The 20900-nt window shown below is 36.0% G+C and overlaps 1 protein-coding gene and 1 pseudogene across 6 annotated transcripts in view; one reads left to right on the top strand and one right to left on the bottom strand.

Annotated features, from left to right (window-relative positions):
- The window catches only part of Adam22 (ADAM metallopeptidase domain 22), a 222529-nt gene that overhangs the window by 166172 nt on the left and 35457 nt on the right, over positions 1-20900 (bottom strand). The gene's annotated exons all lie outside the window — the stretch shown is intronic.
- On the top strand, positions 1814-19224 carry LOC113190179 (proteasome maturation protein pseudogene; annotated as a pseudogene).

Below are 20900 nucleotides of genomic sequence, written 5' to 3'. Positions count from 1 at the left end.
CAAAAATGCATTATTGCTGGGCGTGGTGGCACACACCTGTCTGTAATCCCAAAAGCTTGGGAGGCTGAGCATCATAAATTCAAAGTCAGCCCCAGCAATTAGCAAGGCCCTACACAACTTAGCCCTGTCTCAAAATAAAAAAATAAAAAAAATTAAGTAGTTAAGTGACCCTGGGTTCAATCCCTGAACCCTCCCTCCCCCCCGAAAAAATTTTAATGCACCATTATTTCCAGGATTCATTAGTGGCTATTAAATTGGTAAACTGTCATTTTGAGACATGACATTTTATGGCAAATAATTTTTAATAAAGATTTATCCAATAGAAAGTATTCAATTGAAAATTAATTTTGGTAGCAGACCAAGCATCATGAGTCTCCCTTGCCAGAAGTTTTTAAATGCTTTAAACATTTCAAAAGACAATTGTAAACACAGAATTATGTATTTAAAATGGCTATTCGGGTGCTTTTAAGGGTGAGACACAAGACTAGAGTTTGAACTGCAGATCTGCCACCATTCTTTGATGAATTAAGTAGACTTTGAAGTCAGCACAAAATTCAAATTTCATTTCTACATATTGACCCTATACAAACTAGTCTCCCTGATTCTTGACCCCAGCACAATAGAGAAAATAACAGCTTCTTTGGTTATGAGGATTAAATTAAGAACATACCCCACCATTCTGACTGTGTGTAACGTGAATTGTACAATGTTTCATAAACGTTACTTTCATCCTTTGCCTTCTTTGTCTTTAAAATAATGAACCTTTCTTCCAAAGTCCATTTTAGTTTTCTAAATTCGAATCTGGAGAACAAATTAACATCCTTTCTCTCAAGTAGTGAGAGCTACACATGTACCACTTCACAGTATTTTAAAATATAAATATAAATGCTTTCAAAAATATCTTTCACCAGCAAGTTTTTATAACACGCCCACAATCCCTTCACCAACCCTTGGGGCCAGATGTATTTTGGAGTTAGAAATTATTTAATTTTAGAAAGGTAGCATGTGCATATATCACGTGTCACTTAATGCCCCAAGCACAGTGAAGGATAACAACTACAATCAAACATACTAATATTTCTGTGCAAAATGACAATCGTGCTAATTGATATAAAGAATACAAATAGTCTAATGTATCATACTAGACAGAAGTCTGAAGATGTCCCCCAAGATTCCCATTCTTGGGTTATTCAATACTGATCTAATAGTTCATGAAGAAATTTCCCACACAGAATTAAGATTACTAAACAGCTGACTTTAAAACAGAGAGACCAGGGCTAGGGTTGTTTGTGGCTCAAGGGTAGAGTGCTTGCCTAGAATATTTGAGGCACTGGGTTTGATTCTCAGCACTGCATATAAATAATTTTTTTTTAATTAAGGTTCACTGACAACTTTAAAAAAAAATTTTTAAATGGGAGATTATCCTGGATTTCCCTGGGTGGGCCAAATATAATCTCATGAGTCCTTAAAAGCAGAAGAGGAAGGCATAAGAGTTGGTGGGAGAAGATGGCAGAGGAGAAATGAGCCAGAAGGGGAGGGCTGAGATTCAAAGTCTGAGAAGGACTTAACCAGCCACTGCTGCCGTTGAAGGTGGAGTGAGGGCACCGCTAGCCAGGAAATTCAAGCAACCTTCAAAGGACAATCCATGGCCACCAATCAGCAAAGCAGTGGGAACTGCAGTCCTATAATTTCAAGGAACAGAATTGTGTCAACAATTTAAAAACATGCAGAAGCAGATTATTTTCCAGAACCTCTAGAAAGAAGCACATCCTGAACAACACCTTGATTTTGGCCATGAGACTCTAAGCAGACAATGCAGCCAAACCAGCTTGTACCCAAAATTCTGACCTATGGAAACAGTGAGATGGTAAATTTGTTGGTTTAAGTGGCTATCAATACAGCAGTAATACAAAACCAATACATGTATAGTTGAATACCATGTTCAGTGCCAAATATGTTGCTTCAAATTTATAAAATTTTTATTTTCAGAGCTTTGGAGATTTCAGAAATACACAGAAAGGATTCAGAACAATTTATTTATTTGATGTTTCATATGTATTAACCACTATATTTGACAAGTACCCTATAAAACAGGCACTGTTACCATCCCTATTTTACAAGTGGAGAAATCCAGCCACTGACCAATTAACTAATTTGCCCACAGTCTCACAACTAGTAATTGGAATAGATTTTGAATACAGGCTGATTGACTATGGAGTCCATAAGTAGCCACTTGACTACCTTCCCTCTCTGTTGGTTGTATGGACCATTTAATCAAACATCTGCAATTGGCACAACAAAATATCTACAACAGGATGCCTAGGTGACCCCAGAATTTATACACTTTTTTTTTTCATACAAACCCTTGCACTGACCTTGTGAGGCTGCGTGTAGCAATAATATTTCCTTCAGTGTTGCAGAACGAATGTTGGTATCTGGCATAATTCGCATACTGAAATCCCAATTTCCAATGCAGTGGTGTGAGGAGGGGGGCCTTTGGGTTGTGCTTAGGTCATGAGAGTGAGTTGGAACTAGTGGCCATATAAGAACACATACAAGTGGATGCAGTGGCACACACCTGTAATCCCAGGGACTTGAGAAGCTGAGGCAGAAGGATTATGAGTTCAAGGTCAGCCACAGCAATTTAGTGAGGCACTGTCTCAAAATAAAAAATAAAAAAGGGCTGGGAATGTAGTAAAGTGGTAAAGTATCCCTGGACTGCTGTCATTTGCAAATCAGAAGAAGGACCTCACCAAGGACAAAATAAGCAAAAACACTGACCTTGGTCTTGCCAGCTTTTGGAACTGTGAGGAATTTATTTCTGTTGTTCATGGTACCTAATCTATGGTATTTTTGTTATGGCAGCTAAAACTAAGACATGCAAAAAAACAGTACATTAGTCAACCAACCAGCAAAATCTGTTGCCTGGAGTCTCCTGTTGTGTTGCCTTTCCTCCCCTATTATATTACAGATTCTGGAAATTTGTATCTACTATTGGATCTAAAATCCATAATAACCTGGTACCATGGTCATGTCCCTATTATTTCAAAATAAATCCTTGGTAACCAACTGAATGGCTGATCCACAATTTTCCACCTCAAGAATATAACACCTCAATTCAAAGGAAGCAACATAAGGTCTAGTAGGAATCTTCTCTGATCTAATTCATATTGGCCAGATTTAAAAGGGAAAAAATGGTCTTGGTTTTTTAACAAGATTTCTAGAAGATATTATTTTTATTAGAATGAGTGAAATAGTTTTTAATTACTGAACTGTAACAAAAAAAATTCCTAATGGAGTAGATGTAAGGGGAGGAGTAGCATATAGGTATAGGGTTAAGGTCTGGACTACATTAAGATAGTGAGAAGAAACTGTAGCATGTGAGTGTTAGGAGGAAAAAACGTGACATCATTGGTTCTTAAACTTGAGCATAAATCAGAATCAGTCAAAGGACTTGTTAAAACATAGTTTTCTGGGTCCCATCCATCAATGATTTTGATTTAGTACTTGTAGGTGAGGACCTTGAATGTACATTTCCAACAATTTCCTAAAATGACTCTGCTGGTCCAAGGATCACACTGGGAAGACACTTCACTAGTTGGTCTGGGGTGGGACCCAGATATTGGTTGTTTTCTAAACTCGCGAGAGAGATCATTTTAATCTGCAGCTATGGTTGAGATCACTGGGTTAGCAACTCAGCTAATGAGGAAGATACAATGAAAACTTTGTTTGGATAGGATGACTCATCCAGAAGAGTAAATGTCCTTGGAGGGTCAGGTTTGCAGCAAGTGTATGGCCAGTGAGAAGTGCCCTTCTGAATTTCAAAAAAAAAAAAAAAAAAAAGAGAGACCTTCTGAACATTGCCCAGTAGCAACCAACAGTGTACGCGGGGGAGAACTGTAGCCATTCCATTTTAGCACTGTGATCCCCAAGATAATTTTTACAGAAGGAGGGATATATCAACATCTGTTATTTATCTCAAATCCTCTTGTATTCATATCCATGGCCATGTGTTGCTAGTTATAAAAGGCCTTTAAAAAAATATTGCTGGAAGGGCTATTTCAAAGCCATTTCACTACTATGGCTTGGAAGAATATCTACTCATGATGAACTTCAGGAAGTTTGTGTGTTTGCACATTTCAATACAAAGTACTAGACGGGCATGGTGGAACATGCCTTGGAGGCTGAGGGAGGAGCATCACAAGTTGGAGGCCAACCTAGGCAAGGTAGCAAGACCCTGTATCAAAATTAAAAAATAATTAAAAAAAACAGGACTGCAGATGTAGCTCAGCAGTAAAGTATCCTTGGGTTCAATCACCAGTACTCTACATACATACATACATACATACATACATGAAACATGGCAAAGTGAAAACTGGCACTTTCTGTCACCTATGTTGAGCTTTTGTTGTCTATTAGACTCTGAACTACAAGTTTTAGTAGTGGAATCAGGGTATGTATGAACAGAGACAGAAAAAGCACATTTGAAAAAAAAAAAAAAAGAGCTAATGAATTAGATTCACATAAAATTAGACCCAGAGAGGCAGAAAGCAATGAGGGAAGGTAACTTAAGTGACAACAATGATACCAGATGTCCACAGACAACCTGGCTGAAGAATGACAATCAACCAACCACTTTTACAACTGTGGAAGAGACTTCAATTAATACAAACTACAAAATAATTTCTGTAAAAAAAAATAAGGGTTATTTTTAGTATGATATTTATATCAAAATATAGAAGATTTCATGGCTAACATTATTAATAATTTCATTAGGTGCTAATTAATAGTTTATGTTCTTTCCCTAAATATTATTGCTTGAGTGTCCAGGATCTCTCAGAGAAGTCTGGTGTCAATTTGAGTTCATGAGCTCAAATCATCCTTTGAGGAAGACACAAACATGGGTGTATATGTGTATGTTTAACAGTGAAGTTGAAGAGCTATCATGGTGCTCAAAATCCTACCCTATCCTCCTACCTGTCCTAAAATACCCTGTTTTATAGTAAATCCTTGGAATTATCCCAAAGAGACAAGAATATCTCTAAAAAGTCACATACATGTACAAAGAAGGGGGCTAGAACCAGCCAGCACATCACAATGGATTAATTTATCAGAGAACAGGTGTTGCTAACCCAGTGATCTCAACCATGGCTGCATATTAAAATTATAACAAACCCAAGGTATCTGGGGATCACACTGCACTTCAGGGGCAGAAAGAATTCACATAGCCAGTGTAGTGATGGAAGGGCTAACTGCAGACAAGAATGGCCTGAGGCATACTGACTTAACCACAGAAGGAAGCTATTGGCTCGGGGTTTCCAGAGTTAGGTCAGTAGAAGGCTGAATTTCAGGGTGCCCAGAACTATTCTTGGTACCCTGAAATTCAATATTTCTAATCTGATTATTTATAGCAAAAGTTACTAAAATGAAAAAATGTTAAAAGCATGTTATTTAAGGATCTCAGTGGATGTGAACAATAAGATATACATGGATGATCAATGATTAGAGAATTCAATTAAAAAACCCAGTTTTACTGTCACATGACTCACTGTTCTTAATAACAGGAGCTCCTCTTAGATCAAGTGTAAAGGATGTATATTTAGTACACAGAGGGTTCTCATTTCAGCCAGTCTGTGGAATGAACTTAGCAGCAATATTACAGTAGTGCTCAAATCCATTCATTTTTTCAAGGTCACCTTTATCCAAAATTCTCTTTGTCAGACTTTGTTGGTTATCTCTCCAACATCACCTCCATATTCTAGAGCTATAGAACTCTGACCGGTCAGCTAGCAGAAACTGATTGGACCAAGATGCTCTCTTCTGGTGGAGCTGGGTGAACTCACCCCAGCTCCAGGGTGATCCCAGTTAGCAGCAACTAATCCTAAAAGCATCTTTTCCCTTTGCCAAAGGTTGAGCTATTGGTTTAGGGTGTTCAGAGTTAGGTCAGCAGAGGGCTGAATTTCCTCCTCCTCCTTCAGGAGGAGGATGATTGACTCAATTATGACCAATAAGGTTTCAAAAGTTTTAATAAAAAGGTGTCTGGCTCCTACAGTGAGACAGAGAAGGGGGAGGTGTCTTTTCATCTTTTCTGGACAGAAGACTGGCGAAGGAACATATTTGGAGTTACTCTTGGGGTCTAGATTCGCAGTTATGTGAGACAGGAATCTCATTTTGTTCAGGATTCTTTGAGTTAGACTTTTCTATTCCTTTCAGACCAAAACATTGTCAAAATGTGCTATAGGAAAACAAGTTCATAACACAAATAAGTAAAATCACTATTTATGGTAGATCTAAAAAGCAATACTACCTATGGAAATCTGGAATTAAATTGTGACTCAAAAAACACTAATCAAAGTAGGCTTATTAAATAGTTCAGACCATACCAGGCATTTTTTTAAAAGATTAATCAAACTTCTATACTGCTATCAAAGTTATCCTTCTGGAAATACTACTGATTCTAAAATTCACTTAAAAACACTGACAGTCTGCCATTACCAATGAAGAAAAGTCCTGAATAGGGCAATCAAGACCTCATTCTCACTTGAATAACAAGGCAGCTTTATCTCCCAGCCCTCCCCAGCTCCCTAAGCTTCATGCAACTCTGCCCCAGGGCAGTATCACCATATCATTGTTCTCTTTCCTCTGTTTAGAAAACCACCAGGGCCCTAGCAAAATTTCACACAGCTTAAAACCTAGGAAAAAACAACTCCATTTTTGTGAAGTTTTATCTGAAGTCCTTTATTGGGCAAAATTGTTCATTCCTTCCCTAGGTCATATCATTAGAATTACAGCTTTTTATCAGTTTGTACCTAGGTCACCAAACAACATGTTTCTTCACATGGTCAAGAGTAACTTTAGGGCTTACAGATCTCTGATCATATGTCATATGGTTGTGAGCGAAAAGGACATTCAGTATTTCACTAGTGGGTTTCAAGAGTGTTTCAATCTTGGGGATAGTAAGAACTTGTTCCTTAGAATTCTAATGTTTCTTTCAAATGTTGATCAGTACCTTGATCCCCACCTATGCTAACCACCATGGCATTCTAAAAGGAATTATATCTGAGATCAATTTAATTAATATGTGTAAGGCAATCTTCCCAAAAGTCAAAGAACTGAAATGCTTTTTTTTAATGTTTCCTGTTGGTTCAATATTTGATTAACAATAAGAAATAGTAAAGGCTGTCATCTGGCCTTTCTTATGAAATAAGTAGAGAAGATAATGATATACAATTCAAACAGCAAAATGAAGACCATGATCAGCTTATAAACCAGTCACTATAAGAAGCTAGAAGTCAATTATAAAATAAAAAGCCAACCTGGTTGTCCCCAAAACCAAGAAGTCTCTCTTGCTGTCTCAGAAAGCAAAGAAGCATTTAAGGATTAATGGGTCAAATCAAAATGGCACTGAAACCAAAGGCTCCCACTAGTCAACTTGGGGACAATTGAGCATCACAAAGAATAATCAATAACTTCATTTGAATGTAAATAATGCATAAAAATCTGCAACTCCATTCTACCTTTAAATTTTTAGGAGAGAGAAAGGTACCTTTCTGTTTAGTGATGAAAATATGGATGATAAAACTGTAAAGAAAAATCATTGAAATGATTATCACCGAAGTCAGGGTGGTTATTTCTTTTTTTAAAATATTTTTTAGAAGTTGATGGACCTTTATTTTATTCATTTATTTATATGCAGTGCTGAGAATTGAACCCAGTGCCTCACACATGCTACGCAAGTGCTCTACCACTGAGTCACAACCCATCCATCACTGTTTGTATCTCTACCCAGACCAGGCTGCCATGTACTTGAGGACAAAAAAAAAAACCCAAAATCTAACGGAGTGTCCAGCATGTGGTGGGTGCTCCACAGAAACTCAGTGGATGAATTGGTGAGTGGTTGAGCACTTGCCTTGCATGTGTGAGGCACTGGGTTCAATCCTCAGCACCACATAAAATAAATAAATAAAACAAAGGTGTTTTTTTTTTTTTAAAAGAAGCCTAAAACAAATTCTCTTCCAATACATTCCAGTTTCAAGCCACACACATTAAGCAGCAACCAGCCCAAATGCATTTAAATGGGAAATAGTTCACTTTTTAAAATTACTTATCATCTCTATTAAAAACAGAATCAAAGAAAACAGGGGCTGGGGATATGGCTCAAGCGGTAGCGCGCTCGCCTGGCATGTGTGCGGCCCGGGTTCAATCCTCAGCACCACATACAAACAAAGATGTTGTGTCTGCTGAGAACTAAAAAAAATAAGTAAATAAATAAAATCTTTAAAAAAAAAAAGAAAACAAAATGTTATGAATTTTCTATCAACCAGCATATAGGAGGGTATTAATAGTACATGTGAATACAATAATAATAAACATGTACACAAATAATTTAGTTTTTTTGCTTCTATTTCTAAAGATATTTCAGGATCTTAGTCTATACTAGGGTCATCAGTAAGAACTCTGACTATAAAATGCTGAATGTTCTAAATATAAAATATATGAAAGATTGAACCAATTTGTACTGAACTCTGAACATATAAATTCTACTTTAAACTTAATTCTTCATGATTAGGCATAAATCTTGACTTTAGACTCTGGCAAATAAAGCATATGCATACAGTAGAACAAACAGTAGAATTAATTGTTCATTTGCAAATTTTTCTACCCTTGAGCCAATTGTTTTAGGGACATATTCCATGTTTTTGTTTCTGTGACTATAGTTTCTCTTTTAGAAGAACAAAGTGGAGAAACTCTCTAGTCCAGGACTAAAGAAAAGTGGCCGTATGTGCTTTTTTTTCCTTTATAATTACTTAATTAATTGATTTTAATTAGGTATATATGACATCAGAATGCATTTTGATTCATTGTACACATTTGCAGCACAACTTTTTTTTCCCCTCTGGTTGTATACGATGGAGTATCACACCATATGTGCAGTCATACATGTACCTAGGGTAATGATGTCCACCTCATTCCGCCATCATCCCTGCCCTCATGCACCCTCCCCACCCATATGTGCTTTTGAATTTAAGAGAGTCACCTGGTGCTTCTACCATTTCTGACCCCCTAAGAATCTAAGGCAGAGAAAAACACAAGAGCAAGACAAAGGATAAACTCGAGGCTTCCACAGGCCCCATTTCTCCAACTTCTCTGAGTTGGATAAACCTAAGTTAAGGTGAAATAATTATTGCAGCAAATTATCATAAGATTTTCTTAAAATATGAAAATATGACTTGTATCAAAATGCAAATACCTTTTCATAAAATGTTAACTTAATATGTAACCTATCTTAAAACAAATTTCTTTCTCTTTTTCTTCTTCTTTTTTTTTTTTTTTTCCCCAGTGCTGGGGATCAAACCCAGTAAACTTAGTGCATGTTCAGCAAGAGCTCTACTACTGAACCACACCTCCATATCAGGTTTTCAGTTTTTTATCCTTGAGAGCCAGGGATGTGGCCAGGCAAATAGGAGCACACTAACTGAAAGGCCCTACCTGGGGTTGCTATACAGTGGTCCTCACAGAGGGACATCACAGTGCCTTTCTCTGCAAAATCCCATAGCTTTATAACAGTAACTTAGCTGAAGTTCCTCATAGCTACCATTCACACAACTGTGACCAAGCCACCAAGTTGCAATGGTGTGTGTGACCCCCTTCCTAAACTCAAAACATGGCACCGTCTCTTGCTCCCTGTGGATTCTTATCCTACGTATTCCATGGCCATTTCCTATGAGGAAATTCAAACTGACCTTTATTCTCTACCAGTTTCCAGAAGGAGTCTTGAGCCTTAGAAAAACTTTTATTTTAATAAGTAGGATATTGGGCCGGGGTTGTGTGGCTCAGCGGTAGAGTGCTCACCTAGCATGTGCGAGGCCCTGGGTTCGATCCTCAGCACCACAGAAAAATAAATAAATAAAATAAAGATATTGTGTCCAACTACAACTAAAAAATTAATATTAAAAAAATAACTAGGATATTAACCTTTGCTTCTTTGCAGTATATCTAGCATTAGTAGGCCAAAACTGTTCAATTTTACACAAAATAAGAGTCAACTGAGAATAACATGGTCACACTCCATGCTTGAGAACGATAACAGTCAATGCTCATGGGACAAGGGTATACAGTACAATCTGCCACACCACCTCTCACTGGCTGAGAAGATGTGCAAACAAATGAAGTATAAGAGAATATACATATATACACAGTGTGTGGTAACAGATTGATATACCCATAATAAGGAAAATACTTCAGAGACAAAGAGCAACAAGTCAGCTCTGTGCAGATGGTATCACCTGGGGTAAGCATGTACCTTATACCTCACTTTAATACAAAGATTTTACTAAAAAACAAATATAGCTATTACAGAACACGTTTTCAAATGGCCAAATTAGATAGTTTACCTTGTAGAGATATTAAAAGATACCCAATATTTTATTTTTATAAGATACTCAATATCTTTTTGTGTGTGTGTGTGTGGTGCCAGGGATTAAACTCAGGGCTTTGTGCATGGTAGGCAAGCACTCTACCAACTGAGCTATTTCCCCAGCCCCAAGATACCCAATATCTTAACAGCCATTGTCATAAACTTAAATAACATTAATATTTAGGGAATTCAATTCACTGTAGCTGGTTAAGTTCCCTTTTGTTAATCTATGTTGCTACCACCAGTAGACAATTGAGCAAGATTCAATCATTTGACTCCTGAAAGGAAAATAGCAATTAACTGATGATATGATCTTTAATATGTCTCCTAATTGTTATAAAAACTGAAAACAATTTCTACGTTAAGTATGTAAAAAACAGCTAATTTCATTACAAGTTTCATTGATGCACCTAAAAATATTGACTATATCTAGAAAATTATATTTTTGACTCATTTGATAAATTTGTAATAAAAATATACATCAATCTTTTCAAGCATAAAAATGGCTTTATTTGGGGCTGGGGATGTGGCACAAGCGGTAGCGCGCTCGCCTGGCATGCGTGTGGCCCGGGTTCGATCCTCAGCACCACATACAAACAAAGATGTGTCCGCCGAAAACTAAAAAAAAATAAAATATTAAAAAAAAGGCTTTATTTGGTATTTTCCTTGGAAAACTAAGAACTATAGTCTTGATTATATTAAATAATATCATAATTATTTTTCATTTACACTTTAAATAATATCTTTATATGTGTGCTATAATCTCCAGATTTCCCTTTAAAAAAAAAGAGTAGGTAGTGCTAAAAGACATTGACAGGTCATATTAAATAATCAAATTAAAGATAGCATGTCTGGGGGCTGGGGTTGTGGCTCAGCAGTAGAGCGCTTGCCTAGCATGTGTGACGCTCTAGGTTCGATTCTCAGCACCACATACAAATAAGTAAAAAAAATTCATCAGGCCTGGGGTTGTGGCTCAGCAGCAGGACACTCGCCTAGCACGTGCGAGGCCCTGGGTTCAATCCTCAGCACCACATAAAAATAAATAAGATAAAGATATTGTGTCCAACTACAACTAAAAAATAAATTTAAAAAATTCATCAACAACAAAAATATTTTTTTTAAAAAGACAGCATGTTTGTATTAAAGCTATACTTTAAAAACCTAAAGCAGAACATTTAGCTAACCAATAACATAAGCATCCATGTACAGGGGTCTGACTCCACCCTGCTCAGCTCTTGTCTATCCTTATAAAAGGACTGACTCCAGCCTTGCACAATATCCTCCCCACCCAGGAGTCCAGCCTTCTGAATCCTATAGAAGATTCCAGCCCATGGGGTCTGAAAACCTCTGAGATTCCTTCTAGACACTTCTTCAGAAACAATTTTCCAGGTCTTAGCTTTAGAAGTGGTCTTTGCCTTAGAAGACTCTTGAGCTGTCTGCCAGGCATTTCTAGTGGACTTTCTAGTATCTTCCAATCCAGTTCCCCTTTGCCCTGGGCTCTGCAGCCAAAGGCATCCCAATAATAACCAAGGTAACCCTGAGCTGAGCTCAAAAGATTTCCTGCCTCAAAATGGGATAAGGAAGAAGAGCATGAGAAGAAGACTTCCACTAAGTAGGGAAGAGAGGTGGGAGGGAAAAAGAGGGAGAAGGGGAGTTACACGGAAGATGGAAGGAGAACCTTATTGTTATACAGAATACATGTATGATGTTGTGAGGAGAAAAAGAAAAAAAAAGTGTGTCACATTAGATTGGATAGAGAAAAAGGATGGGAGAGGAGAGGAGGAGTAGGGGGGATAGGAAGGGCAGAAGAATTAGAATAGACAATATGATTGATGTATGTACATTCCATGTATGTATTATACGCCAAAATACATTCTGCTGTCATGTATGACTAAAAAAAATAAAAATAAATCGTATGGCAAAAAAAAAAAAGATTTCCTGCCTATGAGAGGGAGTTATTAGACTTGCAGAAGCCCAGTTTTGGGATTCACAATTTATAACTACCACTGTTCAACCTAGAACAAGCACTCTACCAACCGAGCTAAATGAAACATGTTTCGTCTAAGGTCTAAGAAATGTGAGGTATACATAAAGTCTCTTAGGATATTCAGTCAATGGTAGAATCTTAACCCTTAAAAAGTTTCAAAAATCCAGTATCCATTTCAGAGCATAAGATCATAGCCATGAGAATTATGGAATTCTTTCCATCCTTACAATGATTATAAAACTGAAAGCCTGAAGCCTTAATAACTATTTATACCTGACATAGCATTTATAGAAAAACAGCTATCAACACCATTGAAAAAAAGTCAAAAGTCTTCTTTGAAAAAGTTTCATATTTCTTAAGCAATCAAACACAAAACTACAATGTGACTTAATCATTCCACTTCTAGGAATCTACCCAAAAGAAATGCAAACATATCCACATAAAGACTTGCATACAAATGTTCAAACTAACATTATTTGAATAGCCAAAAATAATGGGGAAAAAATCTAAATGACCATGATCAAATGAATGAATAGTTACAAGGAAATATCTCTATATAATGAAATAATAAAAAGTAATGAACAAGTGACATACAGTACATCATAGAGGAATTTTAAATATGTGCCAACTAAAAGAAGCTAGACATAGGAACAGATGTTTTATATATCAGATGTTATATATTATATTCCTTTTAAAAGAAATATCCAGAAAAGACAAACTTAGACAGAAACTAAATTAGTAATTGCCTGGGCTGGGGATAGAAATAGATATTACATGTAAAGGAGGATAAGAAATTTTATTGGAGGAAAGGAAATTGTTTTAAAACTGATTTATTGTGATTATAGCACCACTCAGTAAAATCATTTAGTTGTATACTTGAAATGAGTGAGTTTTATGAAATGTGAAATATATTTCAATAAAATTATTCTTAAAAATCAAAATTATTGATTTCATGTAATAAATAGGTTCCTAAAAGTCTGTATGTTATATTTGATGCCATATTTAATAAGATAATGGTAAATAATAACACTATCATAATAAATTTTAGAAATTATTTTCTATCAGATAATAAAGCTGAAACTCTCCATGGCATGGACAATTGCTTGAAAAAATACAATTTCCCAAGCTGGCTTAAGAATAAATAGAAAATCTGAATGCATCAATAACCATAACAAAAACTATCAAATATTAGACAGGAGGATCATGAGTTCAAAGCCAGCCTCAGCAACCACAAGGCGCTAAGCAACTCAGTGAGACCCTGTCTCTAAATGAAATACAAAATAGGGCTGGAGATGTGGCTCAGTGGTTGAGTGCCCCCGAGTTCAATCCCTGGTGCCCCCCCCCCCGAAAAAAAGGTTCCTAGACTAATCAGGATAAAAATAAGGATGTTTAAATCTTTACATATATACATGTATATGTAAAATATTTACATTTAAAACATACAAACATGCATAAATATATTTAGTTCTGAACAGTATTACTTGATAATAACAGCATTTTTGTCTTGGTTATTCTGATAATATGAATATCTCTAGAATTCATTGTTAAGTAGAATGTTGACTATTTATTTATGAGAGCTAGTTTTTTTCATGTTACCAGTTGAAACAGTACATGTACTATGTGTGTGTGTGTGTGTGTGTGTGTGTGTGTGTGTGTGTGTGTGATACAAACGTGCACTTAGATATATAAATTCCCATTCTACACAAGAAAAATTTTCAGGAAACTTTCTATAAAGACATAAAATAATTTCATTTTAAACATCTTTTTAACATTTGATGCAAAACAAAGAATAGTACTAATCTCATTTATTATTATACATATAAAAATTCTAAATAATATAACAGCAAATTTATTTTAACAGTTAGAGTATCTGGAGAGATGAATCTTAAAATTTTAAGCAAGAAACTGCCTTAAAATGCACTCCTTTGCAGCACTCTACAATGGAAACTAAAATTTGCAATCGAGTATCCCTTGATTTTTTCATGACAGGTCTCAATAGTATACCCTGGGGAGTTCTCTGAATCCTTGGGAAAGCTTGAACCAGTACAGAAAATCAATTACACTTGCCTCAAGGTGTTAATTGCAGAGTTGTGTCCCTCACGCTTGTTTGTAAACTACTCTCTTTCTAAGCATTAGATAAGAAAACTAGGAGTCAGAGCCTGAGCATGAGAGCTATGTGACCAGGTCTATTCTTCATCTCATAATAGAAGAAAGACTGTGACAAGGAAATATATTTGGTGATCAGGACTTCAGACATGCCGCACATGTGATGGTTTAAACTTGAATAAGCCATGCTTTGGAAAAGGTACTGTCAAGCTACAGGAGTCAGATCGTCCATCTTTGCTTTCTGAAAATAGATGTCCCCGTTGCTTTCACCCTGAGACAGTATGCAAAGTGCCTTGAATGAAGGAAAGAAAGGGCTTGCCCTTTTCTCTGCCTGCCTCTGAACAGAGCATCTGCTCTCCAGGTGATGACACTAACCCTCCACAAGAAGGCCCATAGATGTGTGTGAGTGTGTAGGTTCCGGAAGTAACCACTGTGGCAGATGTTAGTAACCATCACTGGTGAAGGGCAGCTGTACCCAGAAGAGCAGCTGTCATGTGGTCTCTGCAGGGTATCTGTCAGTGGCAGCAATATAAGGGCAAGATAAAAGGCTAGAAACCAAATCTCAGAAATACTTAAGGGAAACACTTGGGGATGAAAGTAATTTACTGTAGAAGGGCCAGAAGGGTCTTGTGCCATAATAATTTAGATAAAAACAGTAAGTTCGATTCCATTTTAAAGTTACAACTGAGAAGGCCAGTGACATATATGATATTCAACATGGCAAAGCAGAGTACTCTGCAGTTAAGAATAATTTTTAATAGTGGGGAACACTGATATAATAAATCACAGTAACAGTTAAATAAGAAAATTCATAGGCTCAGTTTAATTGACTGAAAAGTCATTTAATAAAATCAAATAGTCATTCCTTTAAAACTTAATAAACAAGATGCAGGATGCTGCACTAACATAATAAAGACTAGCTCTCGCAAACCAGTAATCTACATTCTACCTAATGAATACTAGAGATATCTCTGTCTTCAAAAGAACCAGGACAAAATTACTATTTTCACTGAGTTACACAGTTTTAAAACTTTTAGAATAAACATTAAGGTGTAAAAATAGTAATAAAAAGTATCATTTTGAAAATTAAAAACCTCTCATGATTTGCCATTCACATTATTGTCAAACTATAATGTCATTGTCAAATCCAAGAGAAACAAAAGCCATTAGTAATATTTAGAACATTCAGTAAGTCAATGGCTTTCTTATATAACGCCAACAACTAATCACAAATATGATGGGAAAATGTCAGATCCATATAGAAACAAAAAAAATACCAACTTCCAGGAAAATTTGCTTCATAAAATGTGTAAGCCTATAAAAACAAAAATATTAAGTTTTACTGAAAGATATAAAATACTTATATTTTTTAAAAAATACACTACAGTCTTGGAATAGAAAGAGTCAATAGTGTAAACAAATGCCCTCTTTTTTCCAAAATTAAAAATAGATTTACAACAGTCCAAAAAATTTCAAAGGTGAAGTGATGAAAATTATTTTGAATTTGCATTTTAGAAAAGGAGAAAATATCTATGATAATTTTGTAAAAGACAACCAATGATGAGGGGCTGAGAGGTTGTCAATAGAGCAGACTAAAGATAATACTAGAGGACGTGGCTTTCTGCTAAAGGACAGTATTCCGCTGCACTCAGCAAACGGGCCTTTTCAAATTTGTGATCTTTTTCAAAAAGTTGTTCTTGTGTGAAGAAAAATGAACTTTCACTCAATCCTCCCCTTAAATTAGTAATATTTATAATTAATTATTAGTAATCAGAAAAAAAGGAAAAATTCAACTCAACCAAGAATTTTTCTATACTGAGAAACATACAGTGTGTATTTTCTCCAATAAAAGACACATGGAATTCTCAACAGTGCAGCAGGTTCAGCATCTTCCATTTCTTTCCAGTTCAATCTCTCACTGGACATTTTGAGTGGTTGTGATGAACCTATTGGATTTGAAGAGTCTCTTAATGATCTATCACAAAGTGAACTAATGAGAGCGCCACACTTGATGGTGGAATATAAACTTGGTATACTGTTATACAATGTGCTATTCATGAAAACAGGCTACATCTTGTGTATAGTTGTGGGTTCTGTTGTTGCTGTTGTTGTGTTGTTGTTATAATTTGATGGACACAATATTAAAAGTACTGGTGCATGAAAAATTTTGCCTAAATAGTATCAACAACCCCTTGAAATCATTTGAATCTTTGTTTTATGATCATGCTATAATCAAAAGTATTAAAGGGAAATGATGTTAAAACTCCAAATTAAAATAGCCCTCTATGTCTTTAAAAATTGTTGCTCATGAATATTATAAAATTGTCTATAGGTTCCAATTAAACCTATTTTCTAGGTATTCCATATATGTAATTTTTAAAAAATCGGTATTTGAATCTGAAAACTTCACAGTTGCATCTTTCACTATAAACATCTGCTATTTATTTTGGTGATATTTCAAATTGAGAACATTATATTTATATACTTAATCTTTTTTCAGTATAGTCAGTTAATACTTATGAGAACAGTATTTGTTGTATTGATGCCATTTTAGAATTATAGCGATTATTAGATTCTTTCATGTTGAAAAGTGTAAAAAAGAAAGAAAGTGAGGTTTTTTCCTACCAGCTATTAAAACACATGGCAAAGCAATGAATAAACAGTATAATACCAGGCTCCCAAATCAATGAATAGACCTTTAGAAGAGATTGCTTCGAAAATAACATTAAAATATAGAATAACCGAATCTGATGAATAAATGATCATAAGTCAGTCAGGGAAGGAGTGAATAATGCAACAGAGTGTGGAGAAATCAATAGCCCCTGCTTAGACTATCATCCAAAGTCTTTCTGTTGCCCAGCTATTTTGGCTTATCTCCTTTTCCCACCTCATTTAATAACCCTTTTGGCTCACTCTGTCCCACCTTCCAAAAGCCATCTTTCTGTCTCTCAAACATGCTAAGCTTGTTCTTGCCTCAGGGCCTTGAGGACCACTTCCTCTGTCTGATGGCCCATTATATTCAAAGGACACCTCCTTAGAGATGGCCTATCCCTGAGAATCACGCTGGAATAGCACCTCCCACACCAGGCACTCTATTAACAACACTGTCACTCTCAAAATTAACATGTTAATTGTCACTGACTCCAAATGCAAGCTCCCTAAGAATGGGGACCTTATTTCCTTGTTTCTAAGTGCTTAGTGTCTACAAGAGCTCTAGGCACTTAGTAGGTAGGGACATATGTATATGTGTGTACACAAGTCTGCATGCATGCATAAGTGTATATATATGTACATACACATATGTGGATAACTGTGTATATATGTATATATATATGTATTTATGTATATTCAAAATGAAAATAAGGATAGCAAATTAGTCAACATGAATTTGTCTTAAATTTTGTATTAAATGTACATTTTAATAAATAAATATTCATCATAATGAATGTAGTGGAACAGCAAGATACTCTGTTATAGATTTATTAATAACAGTGAGAGATCTATTGTTATTCATCATCATCATGTAACATCATCATTTAATTATACTCTTATCCTCACCACTTATTTTTATCATCTTCATCAACCACACTGCAAATAGAGCATGGTTAAATAAAGGACACTCTTTCAGAGCTAGCTTTCAATTCCAATTGAATCTGTACCCTTTTACATACTTTGATTCCTGCTTTCCCTACAAATTCAAGGCCCCAGTGGAAAGCAGGCAGAGGTGACTAATCAGCAAATGATTCTCCTTATTGAAAGACCAGCCTGAACTTGCCCATTTTAACAGAATCTGGGAGCTCTTTGCCTGACCTTGTACCTGCTTTTCTCCCACCTCTTCCCACTGTTTCCATAATGCCTCCCATTCTGCCTGGTCACCCCGTCTGCTATCATGTCTTACCCTAGTTGTTTTCCCATCCCCACTGTGAAATGAGGGGTGTTTTGGGGGGAGCCTGCTATAAGGATTATAGAGGGAGAGAAAAACTATTGTTGTGACTGAAATAAGAAAATGATGGGGTGAGAATCTGTAAAATACAGTTAAAATTTTGGAGTTGGATCATTCAAGATCTGAGAGCTGCACAACACAATCTTGTTTTTCAAAAAAAAAAAAAACAGGCTATAAATGATGACCTCCTTCTTTATAATTTTCTTGTATATTTTGCATCATAAAACAACCAGCCAAAGTCCACAGGAGGGTGTGCATCTTTGTGGGGTGTGTTTCCCTGAGTTTTTTGTCAGGTCACTTTTATAAAAGGATTGACGGAAATTTTTTTTCAATATTCTTTCATTGTTCGAGGCAGTTTAATTATTCAACTTTGGAAAAATAGGAGAGAGATCTATAGGAAAAGACTTAGCCTGAATTTCTCAGGGTCTATAGCTGAATGTCTTTATGGAGTTCTTCTTTGTTCCCCCTGAGGAATGTTTCACAATAAAGCACAACACCCCTCGAAGACTTCTGGAAAGGTCCAGTGTAGCCTCAGGACTAGTTTGGCCAGGCCAGGTCAAGCCATATGTTTGGTTTTATTAATATATCTGTCCAAAGAGTGAAATTTCATTATTATGACCCGATAAAGAAAAATTCATCATTCTGACAAAACAAGAACCAGCTGTACTTTTTGCTTTTTAACCTTTCACATTTTTTATCTTCCTCCTGTAGAGATTACAACCAAAAGTTGAACTCTGGTATAATCTGGTTGTAGATAATCTTGTTTATTAAACATTCTGAAGGCTTATCATATAATGATACTCTTCCTTCCATTCCACTCTAAAAATAAGTATTATTGGATCCATTCTGCAACTGAAATCCCACTACACATAGACTTATTTAATTTTCCTCGAGGTAAAAAAAAAAAAAAAATCTACTTGTCCCCCTGTGTTAGACTTGTTTCATAAGGAGGAAACAACAACAACAAAAAGCTTTTAAAGATAATATTCAGTTTTTACCTTCAAGCTCCTAACCAATAGAACCATAATAATGACAGACACTGAAACCATAAAATAAATAAATAAAAACCTGCCTACTCACCACTGTTTAGAACCCCGGCAAAGAAAAGCAACATACTGCATATTTCTCAGCCTAGGCAAACTTCATTTATGCCATTATTTTATCCTCTATACTCCTGGTAATTTCAAATTTGCATCGAAATAAGAAGAAAAATGTCCAATGCAAATTCCTGCCAATATCTGGGAAAAAAATTCTTGCTTCACCCTCAGTATTCCAAGCTTCATGCTCTGATAAGTATGGCCATATGTGTTTCTCCTTGAGAACAGAGAGTTTTTGGACTCAGATTTCTCCAAGGAAGTGAGGCAGTTTGAGCAGACTGGACATGAATAAATATCACTCCTTTGAGTACAAAAAGTCAAAAGAGTTCCTTTGGGTCAGGAACCAGAAAACAAGGGGACTATTTAATAATAATGAATACAAAGGAGATATGGGATAGAGACACTGAAATGGAGCACCTTAGGAACCCAGCTTTTCAAATCTTGTCTAGTAAGGTAGCCACTAGCCATACATAACTATTGAACATTTGAACTATGACAAGAACAGAATTTTTACTTTTTTTTTTTTTTAATTAAGATAGGTTTTTGCAAGGTTGTCCATTGGACTTCTGGGCTCAAGTAAATCCTCCCCCTGCCTTGGTCTCCTAAGTAGCGAGGACAACAGGCATGTGCCATTGTACCCAGCTAATTTTTTTTTATTTAAATTGATTAATTTAAATTTAAATGGTCACAAGTAGCTGGTATTTATTCAGAGAAGTTCAAGCTATGCTTCTTACATCATTTTAAAAATTTAACTGACAGTCTTCAGTATAGCTGGTTCCCCACTCTAGACTGCTTAGGTTCCAACTCTCACTCTTGGTCTACCTGTCTGATCTTCTGACCTCAAAACTGTCTTCCTGAGCTATTGTATAGATGCTTTCAGTAAATCTGTGATCCATCACTGCCCAGAAACTCAGGCCTGGAAGAACTCTGGTCTCTCCCCATTTGCTTTTGATAGGAAATTGAGTACATTTTTTAAAAATTAGTGAAAAAGAAAAAAATTAGTGATCTATCAAAAGCCTCCTCCAAGTCTGGGGATGGAGCTCAGTGCTAGAGCACTTGCTTAACATGTACAAGTCCCTGGTTTCAATCCTCACTACTAGAGGGAAAAAAGTCATCTTCCAGTCTAAAATTCTAGGTAAACAACTGACTATTTCTAAAATCAGACTGTAATACAGAATATTTCTACTACTCTACGCCTCAACAAAACATGCCCCTGTATCAAAGCATCAAATAGACACCAGGCATTATTTAGCATCACATATCATACAGCTGATTCTCTGAGTCATTAGTCAAAAAGTATACTTTTATCTCTTCTGCTGTTATTCAGAAAGACATTTTAATGCCCAAAGT

This window comes from Urocitellus parryii, chromosome 3 (assembly GCF_045843805.1).
Source record: "Urocitellus parryii isolate mUroPar1 chromosome 3, mUroPar1.hap1, whole genome shotgun sequence".
Taxonomy (NCBI): Eukaryota; Metazoa; Chordata; class Mammalia; order Rodentia; family Sciuridae; genus Urocitellus; species Urocitellus parryii.
Note: the sequence above shows the minus strand (reverse complement) of the source record. Positions and strands in the feature narration are given on the sequence as shown.